We start from the raw sequence: 24019 nt of genomic DNA on the forward strand, positions 1-24019 counted from the left end.
AGGGTACAAGGAAGATTACCATGGAACTTTTATTTGATTTAGAGAAAAATTCTACCATTGTAATCATGGCGATCCTTCGCCCAAATCACTCTTAAATTTAAGACATATCCTGAAAGTCTCGTATTGTAGTCTATCTCCATAAAATTTCTATAACACTTTGACGAAGATCGTAACACCTCATTGATACTTTTAAATCACCTTAGAGGCTCTCAAAATGCAACCTTGACGTCTTTTCAACCCATAATTGTCACCATACTATTATATAGACATTATTCTCATATTCTCTAGTAGAGTTTAGCTGACATCTCCGTAGTTGGCCCCATAATGTAAGTGTTGGGTTATGGAGCATGCTGCTTATTTATAGCTCATTCTACAGTTCTACGTATAAAGCTATATGTGGTAAATGACATATAATGCAAATGGTCATATACAGTGAAAAAGGATATATAATAAAAGGCTATGGACGATTATATATGGTAAATTTATAGTAAACTAAACCATATATATACAATCTTAGTAGTGCTTTTAAAATGTACTTTCTGCCTTCTCTATATTGTCTCTTACGGTACATACTTGTCATCAATATAAATCTTTATTCAATATTCCTCCTTTCATTTTCTCTCTCCTGTTCTTTGTGATCATCTAGATCGAGTGTGTGTGTGTTATTGTGTGATCCTATGAACTGGTATCAAATTTAGGCGAGATTCATCATGATCTGTGAAGATCGAAAGCTCAAATGTTGGAATTGAGAAGTTTAATGGATCCGATTTTTATTTTTGGACGATGCAGATTGAAGATTATCTGTACAAGAAAGATCTTAACAAACCCCTGTAGGAGGTGAATTCGGATACCATGAACACGGAGCAGTAGAAGCTCAAGGATCGGCAGGCCTCAGGGTTGATCCGGTTGACGCTATCAAAAAATGCGGCGTTCAACATCATCGAGGAGAAGACAATATCAGATCTGTTGAAGGTACTGTTGAGTATGTACCAAAAAACGTCGCATATGAACAATGTGTATTTTATGCAGAGATTGTTTAATTTACAAATATGTGACGGTGAATCTATTGCTGATCATATAAATGAATTCAATATGATTGTAAGTCAACTGAGATCTGTGGAAATTAATTTTTCATATGAAATTAAAGCATTGGTTTGATGTCATCTTTACCAGAATTGTGGGAAATTAAAGCTCAGGTGAAATTAAAGCATTGAAAGTATTCCCATATAGTACAAGCAAATCACAACTAATTCTATAATATTTTCAGACCCTTAGCAATCGAAGCAAGTTCACGATTAGGAGTTTATTGATGAACCCCTGATCATCTCTATATCACAGCATACATACCACTTGCGTAAACATATCATAAACAAAGATATAGTATAGTAATCTCGACATACCTTCACGTAGATGTGTCTTTTCCCATCATCAATTCTCACATTGCAGACTTTTGATTTTGGTTTCTTCATCAAACCTTCAGTATTATTCAATTCAATCGTAATGAGCAACATATCAACGAGTTTGGTCAAGAATTGAGGGAGATATTATCTACTAAAGTTCCTCAAAACCCCAAAATCGTACCTTACATTTCCAAACTCAATCTCCTTCTATAGTCCCTCTTGGTTCACGAATCCTTCCTGAAAGTGTAAATCGTCCTCTAACGAGTCTATACCAATCAACCACGATCAATTTCATACCCTGCAGAGTGAGAATTTAGAATATGAAACTCTAAAGCCAAACCATAAAAGTCATCTTAAACTCGAAACAGGTACTCTCCCTTCACAAACCGGGCTCAACTACTGTTGGAGGACGGAGATGGGGAAAATTTGTTCGTCTCCACCCTGCTCCAAGGACGTTTACCATCAAGCTGATTTTGGATCAATTTAAATTTAACAAAATAATAATAATAATAATCAAATTTCATTAAAGGAGAACCACCTCTTTCTTTAATCAAATTTCATTGAAAGAAAATAATTTAAAAATCTATAGGCTTCTTTAAGTACTAAAAAAGAAGTTTATTTTCAACCAATTTTACCATGTATTTTAAAAATGTAAGTTTAATTAAATTTTTTTTTTCCAAATATAGAATAAATTTGACTTTCCTTTAAATTATGCTTTTTTTTTTTAATTATTATTTTATACATAATTAAATAAATTGATGACTATTTAATTTTCAATTTTAAAAATTGCTTTAGCTTTCTTTTATAATTTCCTTACGGTAAAATCCATTTGTCTGAAGAAAGTATTTAAATTCTAAATAAGATTTTTAAAAAACATAACATTTTTTTAATGATGTTTCTTTCTTTGTGAGTTTCGGGAATATCTCCATTCATAGGTCCTCCGAGATCCACATCTATTATGAATTGAAAGGTCCGAATGATCAACTCTGCAATCAGTTGTTAGAATCAATAGGTCTTCAAATAGTTCATTTTAAAAAATTGAAACCCTTGTTATTGGATGCTTCCCAAAAATCAAAATTCTTGATCAATGGAGGAACAATATCACCATTTTTGTTCAATAAGATACCAAAGTGGATGATTGACACATTCCATACCAAATAAAAATCCTTTGATAACACCGATTCCTATTTCTCAATGATATCCCACGATCAAGACAATTTCCTATTTCTCAATGATATCCCACGATCAAGACAATTGGCTATTTCTCAATGATATCCCACGATCAAGACAATTGGCTAAATCCCGTGAAACCGATCATTTTCATTCTCTTAAATAAACATTTAAATTTTCATTTTCTTAAATAAACATTTAAAATTTTAGTCATATTCAAAAAATAAAATAAATTAAGGTAACTGAGGTTTGGTCTATTTCCCAAATTCAAGTTAAATAGATTAGAAATGCTAAATGCTAACAAAATGAGATGGACCTCATAACAGGAAACGACTCCCGGAAGACAAGCGTACTCGAATTTAGCGAAAAGACAAGCGTACTCGAATTTAGCAAAAACCGACTAAGGCCAACCAAGTAAGTGGTCTATGATGATGTTATATGATGACGACGATGCATGACAACATGACGATGTAAGATGTAAGATAATAAAATTTCTTAATATGACGTTATTCCATATTAAGATTCGATGATTTTCTTAAGTCACAACCCGTATGGAATATATATTTAAATAATTATAAAAAATTTCAAATATGATATAAATATTAAAAAAAAAAGAAAAAAAAAAACTTACAAACAGTACAATCAATTCATTATTTATATTTATATTTATATAAATCAAGATCCCTAATTAATTCATTATTTATATTTATATAAATCACAATAAATAATATTTATATTTGTTTATATAATTAATTATCTTTCTTTCTATATTTGTTAAATGTAAATCCGTACTAATTAATGAACAAATTATTAAATTAATTAATTTTAAATCATTAAATAATATTTTTATTTTAAATTTCCTTTACGGTCAAAAACTAAATACTTATACACATTAAATAAATTAAACTTATTTTAACTTATTTTATTATAAATAATAGTTTTAATAAATATGGTATTACGTCGATATAAGTTATTAATAGAAATAATTTAAGGAAACATACCCGTTTTAATTCATAAGACAATTTAGTGCATTAACATTATTATCCTAATTTTTTCATAATAATAAGATGCATATAACCACACTTAATTATTATCAATTATTTTATTTCCACAATGTTTCCAAATCATCGTTACTTAGAACATTTACATCGAAATCGATGTGTAAACGATACGGGGTGGTCGAGAACTAGAGGGAATTGATAGCAATTCTCATCCCAGCTTGGCAGTGGCCTGGGGTGGTGCATATGAAGAAGTTTTGTCCTCTTGAGAGAATGATTTCATCCTTGCCTGAATTGAACACTTTGGCGCCTCTTGGGGCTATGCAGCTTCTATAACCCCCCTCATTCACTGCCACCACGTTGTGAATTGTGGGGTTATAGTTGAATCCTACAAAAAAAAAAAAAAAAAAAAATGTATTCGTTTAGTTTATTATCAACGATCTAAAAATTCGATCGGATACTATTTGAATATATTTTATATAGCCGTAATGTAACGACCCATATCCTCGAATATATTTTATATAGCCGTAATGTAACGACCCATATCCTCTTTGGGCTTTCCCTTTTGGGCTTCCCCTCAAGGCTTTAAAACGAGTCTGCTGTAACGACCCATATCCTCTTTGGGCTTTCCCTTTTGGGCTTCCCCTCAAGGCTTTAAAACGAGTCTGCTACGGGACTTGTGTTTTGATATAATACCCAGATCCACGGGACTTGTTTTGATATAATACCCAGATCCTCTTTGGGCTTTCCCTTTCGAGCTTCCCCTCAAGGCTTTAAAACGAGTCAAGGCTTTAAAACGAGTCTGCTACGGGACTTGTGATTTGATATAATTTATCTTATCTTCAGGATTTGGTTAGTAGAATATTTTCTCTTTTCTCGAACTTTCGATCCCACTTCTGTTTTTCATTCTTAACATAGTATCAAAGCATCATTCTTAACGGATACGGTTACGCAAGTAAAACATCAGTTACTATTTAACTATCTAAACGAGAGTTGAAAACTCACTTAATATGTCACCGGCTCTAAACACCTTCCCATTAGGCCATCCTTCCGTGCCCAGGTTCCATCCGTTTGAGTCGCCAACAACAAAAGTTGTAGCAGCATCGCCATGTTCGGAGCCAAGTAGCAGCAGCAACGCCATTGCAACAGCCACCGTGCTCATCGAAACCGCTCCGCTGCTCCCCTCGTGTCGAGCCATTCGTGAAGCCGAAGTAGCTCTCAAGAAAGATATGGAAAACAATTGTGTTCCATTGAAGCTTGGAAATGATGGTTATAAAGATATGTAAAACATACCAAACTTGCCTTTTTCTTTTCCTTTGATTCCTGCGGGGAAGTAGTGGGCCGTTTTGCAATTGATTATGTCTACTGGTTTTGCTATTAAAAGAAAGAGAAACAATCTTCCTCCTTTCTCTCCACTAACCTCTCGTTCCTTCCCCAAATATCTCTCCTCAACCCACCTCAGCCAAAAAAAATCACAGTTTGCAAAAAGGAATAAAATGGCAAAGAAAATTTGTGAACAAAATTAAAAGGGAGTAAATACAGATAAAGAGAAAAACAAGAAAAGTAAGCAATAGAGTAAATACAGATAAAGAAAAAAAAAATAAGAAAAGCAAATATAGAGGACAAGAAAGCACAGAATGACTTAAATAACTCTATCAACCTTTTTATACACCAGAAACTATATAAAATAAGATTTTTAATAAAAACATGATCATATATATATATAACCGTCCAAAACTTTTAACAATGGACCCATGTAAATTAAAAAAATAATTTTATAGAGTTCAAACTTGAAACTGATGTCATCGGCTCACATAGGTTGGCTTGGATTTCAAAGGACAGAATCGAACTTTCATTAATGATAACTTCTGGACATCAACCTAAGCTAATCAAGTAAGTGGTCTTACTGTCGGCATAGTTATATTTGATGTTGACACGTGCCTCGTGGTTCGGCACGTGTCATATATATTGATATGTGTGAGTTGTTTGTGGATTGATATGCTTATCATATGTTATGTATATGTTATAATATGTGAATTACGGTACTATGTGTTCAATGATATGTTTGAGATAGGATACGATAAGGATGCACAAGACGAAATGTGACGATAGGAGTAAGATGCGTTCATGAAACGTTAAGGTTAGGTTACATACTGAAGTGCTATGGATATGAGAGATTGATAAAAGAATATGGTTAGGTTATGTGTAGTAAGGGATATGGGTAGAAAGGGATAGGTTTGTGATAGATTGATAGAACAATAGCGTTAGGATACGTTCATGTGATGATATGACTAAGGTACGTTCATGTAACGACATGACTGTGATAGATATAAGACGTTAAGGCTATAATAAGTAAGGGAACGATATGACAACGAAGTGTTTACGCTATGATGTGATTATGATACGATATGTGAATGACGGATATATATATGTATATATATATTGTCATATGATATGAAATATGTTATGGTATGAGATATGTGATAAATTGACTTGTTTATGATATGATATATTGTGATGCAATATGTGCTGAAGAAAAGAAAAATGACCAACAAGGGATGAAAAATATTTAGAAAAATTAGAGAGTTTTCGAAGAAAATAGTAATAAAATATTCGAAAAGTGACAAATTACCAAAATACCCCTGGAATGATGGATAATTACGAAAATGCCCCTCTAATCATAATCAGAGCATCTACAGTGACCATCTGAGCAAAATCTTTCGAACCTTGCATCTCAGCCGTTGGATCTCCTCCAAAATTGGATATGATCTAGAAGACGGACATATCATCACATCCAACGGCTGGTATTCAAAACCAAAGTCGGTGAGGCTCTGATCGGAGTAGATATTTCTGGCTGATATTCCATGAAATCCAAACCATCAATTCACGACGATTCTAGAGCTCTCAATGTCGGTTTAAGCTTCTCCTATAAAGTCTGCAGTTGGGGCAACAATATGGAACAAGAATCGAGCAAGGTTGAGAGCCCATTCAAGAGTTATGAGTGTTTAGATTGTGGTCTCCTACTCTCCGATTTCTTCCAAATTCGAGAGCAATTCTCCACCATTTCTCCCGAAACGTATTCCTATAGTTTCTAAACAAGATTACCCACAAGTTCTGTTTAGGAATGATGTACTGAAAGTGCCCAGAAACCATTTTCCCAATTCAATCCCACATTGAAGAACTTAAAGGAAAGCTTGAAAATGCAATCTGGGGATACACGACGATTCGTCGAGCAAGAACGATCCCAATAAGTTTCTGCGCCTCCACGGAGTGTTTCCGTTGAATACCACGAAGAGAAATAACCTCGGGAGCGTGCCCAATTGAAGGAAATCGATTTTGGGCTTAAGTTGGGGATAAGTGACGAAATCCTATCTACGGTCCCTTTTCCTTCAAATTAAGGATTCCTTTAGCTTCAGAGGAAGGATTTGGGTGATTTTGATGAAGGGAATCGTGAGTCGAAACGTCGTAGAACAAGTTATCCAAGAGATCGAAAATCCGACGTTTCGGGAAGTTGCATCCCGAGAACGATCTCTCAAAATTAAGGTCCCACACTCAAAGAAGTTCCTCCAAACCAATTCCTATAGCTTGAGGAAAGGATATGGAAGAGGTTCCATTGAGAAATAGGGCCTTGAAAACCCCTAAAATTGGCTGCCCAATGATGAATCCCCTATTTTAGCTACGGCGAGGAAAATGATTTTGGACGAACTTTTGAGGCGAATATCTTAGGCTACAATCAACAAAAAGAAACTAGACACAATAAGGAGTCTGTGGAAGGAAATTGGAAGTAATCCGGATACCGGAAGCTCAAGAATGGAGGTCCCGAACGTCGACGATGAGGTAAGTAGCCACATTGGATTTTTCTTAAGAAATACTTGTAGGAATCGCTTGAATTTTCATATGAACCCTAAACGAAGTATGACAAAAGGATATATGAAAGAAAAATTCAAAGAACCGTGAGTTAAGGCTCTAAACCGACCAAATTACTCGAGATTTAAGGAACATTAAGATAAACCACTAAATGAGCTCTGATTCCTATGAAATTTTATTACTGAGCATAATATATCATTCTAAGGTTATGTATGGAATTTTGCGGTCATTAGATAAGGATAAGTAGGTAAACCAAGAAACGGGGAGAAATGACCATAATGCCCCTAAGAATATCTACCTACGGTTAATGACCAAGATGACCTCCAAATGCTATGAAACGCTACAGTAGATCTTATTTATGATGCTTGATTAGGTAATGAAGTTTGAAAGCCATTGTAACTTGTTAAGGAGCAAAACCAAGAATTAGGGGTAAAATGACCATAATGCCCCTACGGAAGACTACCTACGGGTTAAGCCCTAAATGACTTCCCAACATTATGAAATGTTGTATGAATCCTTATCTCAAGAGGTTGTATAAGGAAATGAAGTTTGGGAGTCATTAGAAAACGTTAGGTAGCGAAACCAAGATATGGGGAAAACGTATATCACGAACCATGCAACTTTGCCTCCTAGGATGACGAAAGAGGTATCCACGAAATAAGAGATTCTCCACAAGTACCCTTGGTTTCTAATGAGACTCTACGTGCACAAGACCACGTCGGAGCTATTCCTAAGAAGAACTTGTATGTTCCCAAGCTTGACCCAAGACATTATGCATAAACCTAGGATCCCCAAGAATGCATAGAAACATCTAGGTTAATGCAAATGACATGCTTAACAAGTTGCTAGGATCCATGCCCGGAGTAACTGTTATCTCCCATCACGAAGTGTACCACGAGACCCCTATTCCTCTTTAGGTGAGATGCCCTGCTATATCTACCATGAGCATGATGCCACGATGAACTTATTATCTCCCTCACCTAAATGAGATGCCCTACATCATGAATTTCCAATAGGATGCCACGATTATGATAACGCCACCTATGCACGCATGGGGAGAAAATTAAGGGTTACTTTGGAAGAGTTTCCAATAGGATGCCACGGAACAAGTAGTCATATCCTAGCTCAAGGTCTAGAGATGCTCCAACTTACCAACTATTCTCTTTAAGGCCTACTCTATATGACTTGAGAATAAGTTCAAGATTACAAGGTGGTTGGAGCAAGTTTAGAACCTAAACCAAGATGGAACTTAGGAAACGCCTAAAGGAAACATGTCAAGATTCAAGACCCTTCTAGAACCCTCTAAGGAGTCCATTATGAACTTATGACCTTCTAGAATAACTCATGCTAGTTATTACGATGGGTTCATATGATCACGAATGTATATAACAACTTACGCTTCAAGAAACATAAGAACCTTAGAAACTTACAAGATTAAGAATCAATAACAAGCTATACAACTACCAAGACAAGAAGAATGCTAGGTACCACTCAAACATAAGGGACCAAAGTCCTCAAGACTCAAAATTCAAGAATGCTAGGTAATAATACTCTAAGCATGTCCAATTGTGGCCCATACCTCCCCACCATGGGGTGCTTTCTAAGGAGGCCTTGTTTCCTCTTCTAGGTGGGATGCCCTGCATCGTGTTTCTCTTTCAGGATGTCATGTTTGGCCTCATTCCCCTCACCTAGATGAGATGCCCTGCACCATGTTATGATTTGCAGGATGCCATGTTCATGTATGCACCGATCACATGACCTTTATGGTCTATGCCATGTTCATGCATGCATCGATCACTTGACCTTTATGGTCTATCATGGGGAGTGACCTATGGGCACGATGGAGCAAGAAGATAGTAAGTTACCCTAGCCATGAATCAAGAACCTCCTAAGAACTCCCGCGGTACATCATGCTTATGACTTAGACTACGCTACTTGGAGCGTATGAAGCCTTGAGCGTAGGTATTAAGACTGTGTCGCTTGGAACGCATGAAGCCTCAGACACAGGTCGACAAGTTTATGTCTAGTACCGTAAATCCTAAGGGAAGTGTCTTGGAGAACGAATTAAGGAACATAACAAGAACATACGATAAGAACAAGAACAAGAACAAGAAAAAGAAAAGAAAGAAGGTGGTACCCTAGCATATCAAGGACACGATTAAGAGCCTACAAGTACGCTACTTACTGAGTCTTGTACTCATTCCTTATTCTCCTTTTTTTTTTCAGGAAATAATGAGCTGATCGAGGTCGGTAGCGGACTATGGAGCAGGTGCCATAGACAAATCTCACCCATCGTCCTCAACCCATTGTTTTAAGACGTTTTGTGTTCGTTCCTTATTTTGTATTTTAACCATTATGTTATATTTTAAATTACTAATGCGCCCACTATTTTCGTATAATGTAAATTATGTTTTAAATTTTAATGGTTTAATTTCGCGAAAAATTTACGGGTCATTTTAGAGTCATCGAGTCAGCCCGGTCCTTGCACGAACTGACTAGTGAGCCCATACTCGCATGTATGCGTTGTGTGTAATGTATATGGTACACATCCAAGGTGACCAATAAGAATAGTACCGTACAAAAAATAGACTGATATGATAGGTCTTGTCATTGCATTCGCATGTTCTTGCATTTAACCTCTCGGTCAGTTACTGAGTATTCCTTCAAATACTCAACCCACGTGATACCTCTGTTACAAGCAAAGGCAACCGTGCAGTAGCCCAAAAATAAATAAATAAATTTTTTTTTAAAAAAAACAACCTTTCCCCACTTCTCTCCACTAACCTCTCATCCCACAATTATCTCTCCTCAACCCATCCTCTTAGCCGCCATAACAGGTACTGCAAAAAAAAAAAATAATAATAAATAAATAATTGTGAGATTTACTTGAGAAAAAGAAGAGAACCGCCTCTACCTAGTTGAGATTCTCATTTAGGTGAAGATAGATCTGATCAATAATAAGTATATATTAAATCTTCATTCTCTTTTATCCTATTTGTTTTTAGAAATCACAACAAATTATAATTAGATCTTCATTCAATTATTACAAATGTTTAGCTTTGAGTTAAAAACTAGAGGTAGATTAGTAATATTAGATTAAATTTATATTAGTAGCCAAATGAATAGATTAAAAATGTAGATTAGTAATATTATATTAAATTTATATCAGTAGCCAAATGAATAGTTTAAAAATAGAATTACTAAGAAAATTTGTGAACAGGAAACATTTGGAAACAGAGATCCACTGGAAATTTGGAATACATGATAACAGAAACTAATAGGCAGTAGATAAAAAAAATGAAGATTAAGGAATTAAAAACCACAAACTAAATATAAAGAGAAAGGTAAATACAGAGAGTAGTAAAGCCCATGAAATAGTTGTATCTACTCTTTTATACAACAGTAACCATGGAAAATAAGATTTTTAATAAAAATATAATTACAGACAATATAACATTTCAAGACCTTTAACAATGGACCAATGTAAATGAGAGAAATAATTTTGTAGAGTTCAAACTTGAAACTGATGTCATGGGCTCACATAGGTTGACTCGGATTTCAAAGGACGAAATTGAACTTCCATTAAAGATATATTCGTGATAACAACTTAAGCTAACCAGGTAAGTGACCTTACAATCGACATGGTTATATTTGATGTTGACACGTGTCTGTGGTTCTGCACGTGTCATATATACTGATATGTGTGAATTATCAGTGAATCGGTATGCTTATATTATGTTTATGTTATGTTATAACATGTGGATTGTATGATATCAATTATGGTACGATGTGTTCAAGGATATGTTCGAGATAGGATACGAGAAGGATGCACAAAACGAAATGTAACGATAGGAGTAAGATACGTTCATGAAACGTTAAGGTTATGTTACACACCGGAGTGCTATGGACAGGAGAGATTGATGAAAGAATATGGTTAGGATATGGGTAGAAAGGGATAGGTTTGTGATATATTGATAGAACGATAGCGTTAGGATACGTTCCTGTGATGATATGACTAAGGTATGTTCACGTAACGATATGACTTTAATAGGTATAAGAACGTTAAGGCTATGTTAAGTTAGGGAACGATATGACCACGAAGTGTTTACGATATGACATGTTATGATACGATATATTGTGATGTGATGTGTTATGTTTAGATTGTTTTGTGTGACCATTGAGGTAATTGTTGTATGAATTACACTTTATGAAATGGCATGTTAAAAGCATGGAGCGTTATGTTATGTTTGCTAAATTGTATGTATACAGCATGTTATGAATGACATGATATCACGATAAATGAAATTAAATGTAACCCCGTTAGGATTATGTATGATATGTAGACTGAAAAATGAGAAAGAACATGTTAAGCATGAAAGATGATAGCGGGGTTATATTCATTAATGATAAAAGTAGAAATATTGGGGACCTCATGCATTATGTGTGCTCATGCATTTGGGGGGATACCCCTATTCCATCACGAGGGTACGGACGCGTACATCCAATGGCAGGACAACGATCGTTATGTTTTGCATAGTGCTGCCGTGACGGTTACTAGTTCTAACGGGTGTTCGGCCTAAGGAGCTCCCAGAGTATGCTCGCCCGACAAGGAATGAGGCCCAGCGGTGTGTGAACTGACTGGTGTGCCCATACTCGCATGTATGAGTTGTGTGTAGAGTATACAGTACACGTCCAAATTACCCGTTAGAACAGCACCGTAGGAAGACAGATTGAAAGATAGGTCCCATCATCTCATTTGCACGTGATTGTTGCATTTAACCCCAAAAGTGGGATCACTTACTGAGTATTTCTTTAAATACTCAAGCCATGTGCTACTACATTTTTCAGGTTAAGGCAAGGCATTCCTGTACCACTGACGACGGCATCGCAACTCGAGACCATGGCACATGCATAGGATAGTGATATTTATTTTCTTAGACTTAGGCTAGAATAGGATGTTTTAAACTTAAACTCTTATTTATTTTATTTAGTCTTTTGTTATGTCGTTTTAAAGATGTTTTCGAAACACATAAGTCGGCTGTGTTTTAAGCTGAAGGTTATGTTTTATGTAAGTTTAAATGAAGTATTTCCGCATTCATGTTTATGATATGTATTCAGTAGCGACCTTAAATTAAGTAGAAAATTTCGGGCCATTGCAAAGCATGGCGCAAATCTGCGGCCTATAACACCGCTCGAAATAAAAAAGAGTTCGTGCCACTCATTGCAATTTTTTGATCAATTAGGTGCAGGAAGGTATTTCATTAAGTTGAACCAGTGACTGGCGTACGTCCAAGTGCGAGCCACTCCTTTTCGACCAAATACATCTTGAATTAGGTCCAATATATAAAATCAATGCAATATAATATTTTATTCCAAAATTTAGCGGACTATATTTTCAACATAAATTTGAATAACTATTATACTATTTATTAAAAAAAACGAATATATGTATATAATAAAATAATGTCTAAAACAATTGAGTTAAGTTTAGATTAGGTTCTATGTATTAATTCACACCATATTCATTTTGATAAAAAAAAAATAATGAAAAAATGATTCTCTTGTATGTATAATTTAAAAATCCAAGAGGAGTGATTATAAATTTATGGGGTGATTTTGTATTGTGCGTCCGAATGCAATGATTGATGCAAAAATTATTGGAAGAATTTATATTTAATATTGAAGAGTGAAGCCAAATATATGACATAACTATTAGGTGCGAAAAATTTATTTAAAATATTTCATAACGACACTATGACTTATACGTTCATTATAGGTTATTAAAACAATATGGGGAAAAGTAAATAACGTGAGTTTTAAATAAAACTAGAAAATAAAGCATTGACCTGATTTAACCTGAGGGCTATGGAAGAAAAACAACATGAGTGCATTTACACTAACTTTAGTCTCATGGTTGCCACCGAGATATCATCTGGTTTACTCTCGGGTAAAATTAAGGCACTCCTGTACGGATGTACAGAGGTGTCTTACCTTTACTTGAAAAATAAGAGTAGCACGTGACTTGAGTATTTTAAGAAAGACTAAGTACGTTATTATTGGGGTCAGGAAATGCAATCATATACAATCATGTTTGGGACATATCATTTCATAAAACTCTATTTCATGGCCTTAAACTCTTCTTTTAAGTTTGAGCTAAAATTGGATGTTTAGTATATCTCTACACACGACCCACGTATGCACACATGGACCCACTAGGCAGGCGTATACGTACCCCTGAGCCTGCCTTTCAGCTAGCTCACACTCGTACTGCCAGAGCCATAGAGGGAAAGAAGCCAACATAGTATTATGGTGTACAGAATATCGTATCATAACATTATGGCAGACATAAATGTCGTAACATACTCGTCCATACTAATCATGACGAGGAAGTATCCCGATGCATATGACACACAAAAATGCCTGGAGTCTCTCTAGCTTCAAATCATATAATATGTAGATCGTGCATTCGTTCTTTCATAAACGTTTTCAAGAATACATTATTGACATATCAACATTTCACAGTCTAAAAAATAAACATGCTAACATGGTGCGCACAATATCATAGCATAACATAAGTCATAATACATCATCACGTAGTCTTGACATTACATAAGTCATAACACTACATAACATAATTTACATCATAGCAATCATAAAATACGACACATGGAGGGGCCACAGAAAACGTGCCATTTTTTATAGTTGTACATTTTCAACCGTCTGACATCGTGATCTTGACACGCTCATGACAAGGCATGAGGGAAATCCAAGCCTCCTATTTATTTTTCGTTTGTCTTTATGACTTCATTGGACCTTAGGTGAGGTTTGTCTTCCTCAACCGAATACAACTTGTGCGGAATTCAAGCTTGCTCGGGCCTACGTGTGCATGTTCAATCTTCTGCAACCCAACCGACTTGCCTCTATACTAGTTCAAGTTATTCGGCTCGACCTTGCCTCTGCTTGAGGCCAAGGTCTCTCACGTGCAACGTCACGTCTCAATTCTCATCTTGGTTCCCAATTGACATGGCCATCATGTTTTGATGTCATCCCAAGTCCTGGGATGTCATCGATTAACTTAGCTCGCTCGATCATGCTCATCGAGAATAGACCCATATGTCGCTCAATGATCGAGACATCCGGAGCATCCATCCATCAAGTTATAGCGAGGCGTTGGATCATCTTGTGTCCATGTTAGTTCATTTATAAAATCCATTATGGATAGCAAGTGCATAATCCAACCTCTGACACATACACAATGGCACAATTTTGGCCCACCAGTGTCGTGCGGCACTGTCTTGGAATACCCATTTCAATGGAAGTCGTAAGAGACACTCGTCTGTGACACATGAATATGTCATGGGGTAGCTCACTTAGCCACAGGGCCCAGAGATGGTGGAGAGTTGACACCACGCCTCCTCCTAAGGTACATTTTGAGACATTTTTTGGTATGGTAGTTGTAGACATGATTTTGGAGAAATGGACATACAGTGTCATGAAGAGTTCGTCTTATGTCCAATTGACACCAAATTTGATGAGTTTTCAAATTTTATATGAACAAACTTGACTTTAGAATCGCATGCCCAAATTCCCTTTACGAGGTTAAGGCCTGGGGCCCTACCCGACCGTTCAACAAGTCTATCAATGACACTCTGTCAACATTGTTGCCTCTGTCTTGCCTATGCACATTTCTATGGTGGGTTAGATGAAGCACCATCCTCCTCGGTCCATCATGGCATTCGTCTTTTTTGGGCCTTTACGTGGCTGGTTGGACATCACTATTATGTTGTCACCTTGTCTTGTCTAGTGAGGGTCACAACCTACTGTCTTCATAGTATGATTCAATTCATCCAAACATGCCAACATCATTCAATTCATCCAACCATGCCAACAGTAGAACCACTTATATAGCTGGCCTGAGTCGAAGTTACAAGATAATCCTAAAGCTGGTTCAAAACCGCTCCTTAAATTTCAATTTCACCTATGTAAACCCACGTCATCAAGTTACGACATGATATACAATTTAATTCATCCAACGGTGTCAACTAATTCAACTTTTAGCCAAAAGGTAACTTAGATGGACCAAAATGAGGTCATACTCACTCAATTGCTCCCAAAAATATAAAAACTACTTTGAAATGATCCAAAACAATAAGAACAAGTCCCAAAAGTTCGAATAACTCAAATACGAGCCAAATAAGTCGGCTACGTCGAAATAGAGTCACCGAAACCGAGCTCAGCCAACGTTAGAAGGCACGTGGGTCAGAATATTGATTTTGTTTGGTTCATGGGGTGACTATGGAGCAGGATGTCGCAAGGGTTGCCGAACCAGGTTCGGTTGCAGGTAAATTTAGGTGTGCGGGTCACTAAATGCCTTTGGGCTAATGGCGCGTGTGTATGGGCTTCGCTCGTACGCGCGGACTGAAGCCGAATGGAATGGGCCGACAAGGTTCAATCTATGGGGAGTTCTCGACGTCATCGTCTATGGGATTCCATAATAATCTCCTCATTTTCTTTCTCCTCTTCTCTGTCTTTACAAGGTTGACAGTAATCTCCTCATTGTTTCTTAATTTATTTTTTATCATCACTACATCATATACCTCTAAAGGAACGTTCATTCTCGTAAGTGTCGAAATTCTATAACAACTCGAGTTATTTTCTCCCTCGTCTCTTCCTTTCGTTCTCACGTGGTATCTCAGTGTATTTCTCTCTTATCTCTTCCTTTCCTTTCGTTCCGATGTGGCTTCTTCTATTTTGTGGTTTTGCCACATTACTTCAACAAAGATGATGTCTTTGATGCGTATAGCTTTCACCTCATGGGCCAAGATTTTTTTCTGGCTTTTAGTCATAACTCAATTCCTCATCTACCTGTAGCGGTTCATAATCTGTCACGTTGCTTGGATCAGTTATATACTTGCGGCGTATCGACATATTAAATACTGTGCACTGATGAGAGGAATGGTAATAGGGATAGTATGTACGCCATTGTTTTGACGAAGCATGGGCTCTACATGCCTTTACATTTGAACCTTAAGACGCCTTTCATCAGGACCACCTTCAAGAATACTATGTTGTCCACTTCAAATCCTAAGCTCCTACGCCTCTCATCAGAATAATTTTTCTGTCTACTCTGATTTGTGCGCATTCTCGCCCTGATCTGTTGTACGACCTATTGGTAGTCTGGACTAACTCGAATCCCAACAACTCTCATTCACCTACCGCGTCCCCAGCAAACTTAGGACCTACACCATTTCCCCCATTATGCTTCAAACGGTGTCATCTCAATAGTTGCTTCGAAGATGTTGTTATAAAAGAACTCCATAAGATACAACTTCAATTCTCAACTACCTCCAAAATCCAACACACAGGCACACAATATATCTTCCAAGATATTGTTAGACTATATGGAGTGCAAGTACCCATATGTCAGATTGAGACCCACGCTATGCACCCAATATCAATCATAGTTTTCCATAATATTGGGTACTCGCGTTGACTTCATTACTGGTATCCTTCCACAAATCGATGGTTAGATGGAGCGTTTGTAGCCTAACTCTCAACAACATAGGTATCCTCTCCAAGTAAAAAGTATATGGACTTGGTAAGTTTTTCAACGATCATCTATATCATTGTATATCCTTTCAGAATCTTTGTAGACCCACGTTGAAGTTCATTACTATTTTTCATATTTCCAATATGGAATGCTCAAAGGTTGCAACAACCATACCATCTTTGGTTCCTCATAATCCATCAACCATCACCCCTTAAGGCCATAAATGAGTCTCTTGAGGTCATAAATAACTCCCACTTGTTGATACATCATTAATTTTCTAATAACCTACATTAGCTCATGGATCTTACCTAATTACCCTTGAGATCATAAATGAGCCGCATATAAAGTTTCATATCATTTAGAGTTCTTTACGGTCTTGAAAACATCATAAAATTCTTATTGGGTACTTTTGGTCATTTACCAACCCAAATCTTGGTTTAAATCCTTGACGTATTCCAATGACCTTGAATATTTTCATAATCCTTCTAAACCATCACATAAGGAAAAATTTATACTATGCAACGGTTATTTGGGTCATAAGCCAGTGAGCCATAATCATAGGGGATTTTGGTCATTTTTTAGCTACGGGCTCTGCACCCTAACCTAATCCAATGACCACAAAATTTCATACATAACTTATAGTAGGTTCATGGCTCAGGCGCATCCTTGAAATCAACATTCACGTGAATACTAATGCATGAAAAATATCAAATATTTAACCCAACCTTAATTCCAACCCTTTTTTTTGTTTTTTGTTTTTTTGTTTTTGTTTTTACGTCATTTAAGATAACTTGATTTCTTCTTTTAACTAGATTAATGGTTTAACTAGTTTCATGTATTACTTGGACTTTCAAGTCACATCCTCTGAACCTTGCTAAATTGGACTTTCAAGTCACATCCTCCAAACCTTGCTCAACATCAGGCCCATTTACCTATATATCCTCACAAACTCATTTTAAAAGATTCCCATGGTAGAAAGAGGGTACAGATAATTGGTAATGCAAAGGCATAGTGGATATCATGATATGTAATAGAACTTGGGATACTAAATCCAACTTCAAATAAAGGGTCTTGTAACCTTAACTACGACAATACCTTTGAAACATCTTGAAATGGGCTATTTTTCTACAAAAAAAAAAAAAAAAAAAAAAAAAAATGTTTAGATTGAGCAATGAAATACATTGGTGTAAGGGTACAAGGAAGATTACCATGGAACTTTTATTTGATTTAGAGAAAAATTCTACCATTGTAATCATGGCGATCCTTCGCCCAAATCACTCTTAAATTTAAGACATATCCTGAAAGTCTCGTATTGTAGTCTATCTCCATAAAATTTCTATAACACTTTGACGAAGATCGTAACACCTCATTGATACTTTTAAATCACCTTAGAGGCTCTAAAAATGCAACCTTGACGTCTTTTCAACCCATAATTGTCACCATACTATTATATAGACATTATTCTCATATTCTCTAGTAGAGTTTAGCTGACATCTCCGTAGTTGGCCCCATAATGTAAGTGTTGGGTTATGGAGCATGCTGCTTATTTATAGCTCATTCTACAGTTCTACGTATAAAGCTATATGTGGTAAATGACATATAATGCAAATGGTCATATACAGTGAAAAAGGATATATAATAAAAGGCTATGGACGATTATATATGGTAAATTTATAGTAAACTAAACCATATATATACAATCTTAGTAGTGCTTTTAAAATGTACTTTCTGCCTTCTCTATATTGTCTCTTACGGTACATACTTATCATCAATATAAATCTTTATTCAATATTCCTCCTTTCATTTTCTCTCTCCTGTTCTTTGTGATCATCTAGATCGAGTGTGTGTGTGTTATTGTGTGATCCTATGAACTGGTATCAAATTTAGGCGAGATTCATCATGATCTGTGAAGATCGAAAGCTCAAATGTTGGAATTGAGAAGTTTAATGGATCCGATTTTGATTTTTGGACGATGCAGATTGAAGATTATCTGTACAAGAAAGATCTTAACCAACCCCTGTAGGAGGTGAATTCGGATACCATGAACACGGAGCAGTAGAAGCTCAAGGATCGGCAGGCCTCAGGGTTGATCCGGTTGACGCTATCAAAAAATGCGGCGTTCAACATCATCGAGGAGAAGACAATATCAGATCTGTTGAAGGTACTGTTGAGTATGTACCAAAAAACGTCGCCTATGAACAAGGTGTATTTTATGCGGAGATTGTTTAATTTACAAATATGTGACGGTGAATCTATTGCTGATCATATAAATGAATTCAATATGATTGTAAGTCAACTGAGATCGGTGGAAATTAATTTTTCATATGAAATTAAAGCATTGGTTTGATGTCATCTTTACCGGAATTGTGGGAAATTAAAGCTCAGGTGAAATTAAAGCATTGAAAGTATTCCCATATAGTACAAGCAAATCACAACTAATTCTATAATATTTTCAGACCCTTTGCAATCGAAGCAAGTTCACGATTACGAGTTTATTGATGAACCCCTGATCATCTCTATATCACAGCATACATACCACTTGCGTAAACATATCATAAACAGAGATATAGTATAGTAATCTAGACATACCTTCACGTAGATGTGTCTTTTCCCATCATCAATTCTCACATTGCAGACTTTTAATTTTGGTTTCTTCATCAAACCTTCAGTATTATTCAATTCAATCGTAATGAGCAACATATCATCGAGTTTGGTCAAGAATTGAGGGAGATATTATCTACTAAAGTTCCTCAAAACCCCAAAATCGTACCTTACATTTCCAAGCTCAATCTCCTTCTATAGTCCCTCTTGGTTCACGAATCCTTCCTGAAACTGTAAATCGTCCTCTAACGAGTCTATACCAATCAACCACGATCAATTTCATACCCTGCAGAGTGAGAATTTAGAATATGAAACTCTAAAGCCAAACCATAAAAGTCATCTTAAACTCGAAACAGGTACTCTCCCTTCACAAATCGGGCTCAACTACTGTTGGTGGACGGAGATGGGGAAAATTTGTTCGTCTCCACCCTGCTCCAGGGACATTTCTACCATCAAGCTGATTTTGGATCAATTTAAATTTAACAAAATAATAATAATAATAATCAAATTTCATTAAAGGGCAACCACCTCTTTCTTTAATCAAATTTCATTGAAAGAAAATAATTTAAAAATCTATAGGCTTCTTTAAGTACTAAAAAAGAAGTTTATTTTCAACCAATTTTACCATGTATTTTAAAAATGTAAGTTTAATTAAATTTTTTTTTTTTAAATTATGCTATTTTTTTTTAATTATTATTTTATACCTAATTAAATAAACTGATGACTATTTAATTTTCAATTTTAAAAATTACTTTAGCTTTCTTTTATAATTTCCTTACGGTAAAATCCATTTGTTTGAAGAAAGTATTTAAATTCTAAATAAGATTTTAAAAAAACATAATATTTTTTTAATTATGTTTCTTTCTTTGTGAGTTTCGGGAATATCTCCATTCATAGGTCCGAGATCCACATCTATTATGAGTTGAAAGGTCCGAATGATCAACTCTGCAATCAGTTGTTAGAATCAATAGGTCTTCAAATAGTTCATTTTAAAAAATTGAAACCCTTGTTATTGGATGCTTCCCAAAAATCGAAATTCTTGATCAATGGAGGAACAATATCACCATTTTTGTTCAATAAGATACCAAAGTGGATGATTGACTCATTCCCGAGAAATAAAAATCCTTTGCTAACACCGATTCCTATTTCTCAATGATATCCCACGATCAAGACAATTGGCTAAATCCCGTGAAACCGATCATTTTCATTTTCTTAAATAAACCATTTTCTTAAATAAACATTTAAAATTTTAGTCGTATTCAAAAAAATAAAATAAATTAAGGTAACTGAGGTTTGCTCTATTTCCCAAATTCAAGTTAAATAGATTAGAAATGCTAAATGCTAACGAAATGAGATGGACCTCATAACAGGAAACGACTCCCGGAAGACAAGCGTACTCGAATTTAGCGAAAAGACAAGCGTACTCGAATTTAGCAAAAACCGACTAAGGCCAACCAAGTAAGTGGTCTATGATGATGTTATATGATGACGACGATGCATGACAACATGACGATGTAAGATGTAAGATAATGAAATTTCTTAATTTGACGTTATTCCATATTAAGATTCGATGATTTTCTTAAGTCACAACCCGTATGGAATATATATTTAAATAATTATAAAAAATTTCAAATATGATATATAAATATTAAAAAAAAAAAAGAAAAAAAAAAACTTACAAACAATACAATCAATTCATTATTTATATTTATATTTATATAAATCAAGATCCCTAATTAATTCATTATTTATATTTATATAAATCACAATAAATAATATTTATATTTGTTTATATAATTAATTATCTTTCTTTCTATATTTGTTAAATGTAAATCCGTACTAATTAATGAACAAATTATTAAATTAATTAATTTTAAATCATTAAATAATATTTTTATTTTAAATTTCCTTTACGGTCAAAAACTAAATACTTATACACATTAAATAAATTAAACTTATTTTAATGGTATTACGTCGATATAAGTTATTAATAGAAATAATTTAAGGAAACATACCCGTTTTAATTTATAAGACAATTTAGTGCATTAACATTATTATCCTAATTTTTTCATAATAATAAGATGCATATAACCACACTTAATTATTATCAATTATTTTATTTCCACAATGTTTCCAAATCATCGTTACTTAGAACATTTACATCGAAATCGATGTGTAAACGATACGGGGTGGTCGAGAACTAGAGGGAATTGATAGCAATTCTCATCCCAGCTTGGCAGTGGCCTGGGGTGGTGCATATGAAGAAGTTTTGTCCTCTTGAGAGAATGATTTCATCCTTGCCTGAATTGAACACTTTGGCGCCTCTTGGGGCTATGCAGCTTCTATAACCCCCCTCATTCACTGCCACCACGTTGTGAATTGTGGGGTTATAGTTGAATCCTACAAAAAAAAAAAAAAAAAAAAATGTATTCGTTTAGTTTATTATCAACGATCTAAAAATTCGATCGGATACTATTTGAATATATTTTATATAGCCGTAATGTAACGACCCATATCCTCGAATATATTTTATATAGCCATAATGTAACGACCCATATCCTCTTTGGGCTTTCCCTTTTGGGCTTCCCCTCAAGGCTTTAAAACGAGTCTACTGTAACGACCCATATCCTCTTTGGGCTTTCCCTTTTGGGCTTCCCCTCAAGGCTTTAAAACGAGTCTGCTGTAACGACCCATATCCTCTTTGGGCTTTCCCTTTTGGGCTTCCCCTCAAGGCTTTAAAACGAGTCTGCTACGGGACTTGTGTTTTGATATAATACCCAGATCCACGGGACTTGTTTTGATATAATACCCAGATCCTCTTTGGGCTTTCCCTTTCGAGCTTCCCCTCAAGGCTTTAAAACGAGTCAAGGCTTTAAAACGAGTCAAGGCTTTAAAACGAGTCAAGGCTTTAAAACGAGTCAAGGCTTTAAAACGAGTCAAGGCTTTAAAACGAGTCTGCTACGGGACTTGTGATTTGATATAATTTATCTTATCTTCAGGATTTGGTTAGTAGAATATTTTCTCTTTTCTCGAACTTTCGATCCCACTTCTGTTTTTCATTCTTAACATAGTATCAAAGCATCATTCTTAACGGATACGGTTACGCAAGTAAAACATCAGTTACTATTTAACTATCTAAACGAGAGTTGAAAACTCACTTAATATGTCACCGGCTCTAAACACCTTCCCATTAGGCCATCCTTCCGTGCCCAGGTTCCATCCGTTTGAGTCGCCAACAACAAAAGTTGTAGCAGCATCGCCATGTTCGAAGCCAAGTAGCAGCAGCAACGCCATTGCAACAGCCACCGTGCTCATCGAAACCGCTCCGCTGCTCCCCTCGTGTCGAGCCATTCGTGAAGCCGAAGTAGCTCTCAAGAAAGATATGGAAAACAATTGTGTTCCATTGAAGCTTGGAAATGATGGTTATAAAGATATGTTTTTTCTTTTCCTTTATTCCTGCGGGGAAGTAGTGGGCCGTTTTGCAATTGATTATGTCTAACTCGTTTTGCTATTAAAAGAAAGAGAAACAGTCTTCCTACTTTCTCTCCACTAACCTCTCGTTCCTTCCCCAAATATCTCTCCTCAACCCACCTCAGCAAAAAAAATCACAGTTTGCAAAAAGGAATAAAATGGCAAAGAAAATTTGTGAACAAAATTAAAAGGGAGTAAATACAGATAAAGAGAAAAACAAGAAAAGTAAGCAATAGAGTAAATACAGATAAAGAAAAAAAAAATAAGAAAAGCAAATATAGAGGACAAGAAAGCACAGAATGACTTAAATAACTCTATCAACTTTTTTATACACCAGAAACTATATAAAATAAGATTTTTAATAAAAACATGATCATATATATATATAACCGTCCAAAACTTTTAACAATGGACCCATGTAAATTAAAAAAATAATTTTATAGAGTTCAAACTTGAAACTGATGTCATGGGCTCACATAGGTTTGCTTGGATTTCAAAGGACAGAATCGAACTTTCATTAATGATAACTTCTGGACATCAACCTAAGCTAATCAAGTAAGTGGTCTTACTGTCGGCATAGTTATATTTGATGTTGACACGTGCCTCGTGGTTCGACACGTGTCATATATATTGATATGTGTGAGTTGTTTGTGGATTGATATGCTTATCATATGTTATGTATATGTTATAATATGTGAATTACGGTACGATGTGTTCAATGATATGTTCGAGATAGGATACGATAAGGATGCACAAGACGAAATGTGACGATAGGAGTAAGATGCGTTCATGAAACGTTAAGGTTAGGTTACATACCGAAGTGCTATGGATATGAGAGATGATAAAATAATATGGTTAGGTTATGTGTAGTAAGGGATATGGGTAGAAAGGGATAGGTTTGTGTTAGATTGATAGAACAATAGCGTTAGGATACGTTCATGTGATGATATGACTAAGGTACG

At 35.5% G+C, this 24019-nt stretch overlaps 3 long non-coding RNA genes across 3 annotated transcripts; all 3 read right to left on the reverse strand.

Annotated features, from left to right (window-relative positions):
* Positions 1-3644: 3644 nt before the first annotated feature.
* LOC147793407 (uncharacterized) lies at positions 3645-4916 on the reverse strand. Its single transcript, XR_015419985.1, has 2 exons — positions 4574-4916; positions 3645-3956 (listed from the first exon to the last, which is right to left on the reverse strand). It is a non-coding gene; the product is annotated as an uncharacterized LOC147793407 (long non-coding RNA).
* A 14433-nt stretch (positions 4917-19349) lies between these two features.
* LOC147793408 (uncharacterized) lies at positions 19350-20053 on the reverse strand. The gene is made up of 2 exons (XR_015418199.1): positions 19756-20053; positions 19350-19648 (listed from the first exon to the last, which is right to left on the reverse strand). It is a non-coding gene; the product is annotated as an uncharacterized LOC147793408 (long non-coding RNA).
* A 1621-nt stretch (positions 20054-21674) lies between these two features.
* Positions 21675-23012, reverse strand: LOC147793409 (uncharacterized). Its single transcript, XR_015419994.1, has 2 exons — positions 22745-23012; positions 21675-21986 (listed from the first exon to the last, which is right to left on the reverse strand). It is a non-coding gene; the product is annotated as an uncharacterized LOC147793409 (long non-coding RNA).
* Between the last annotated feature and the right edge of the window lie 1007 nt (positions 23013-24019).

Source organism: Cucurbita pepo, chromosome 2, assembly GCF_057944985.1.
Source record: "Cucurbita pepo subsp. pepo isolate OVF chromosome 2, ASM5794498v1, whole genome shotgun sequence".
In the NCBI taxonomy this organism is placed as follows: domain Eukaryota; kingdom Viridiplantae; phylum Streptophyta; class Magnoliopsida; order Cucurbitales; family Cucurbitaceae; genus Cucurbita; species Cucurbita pepo.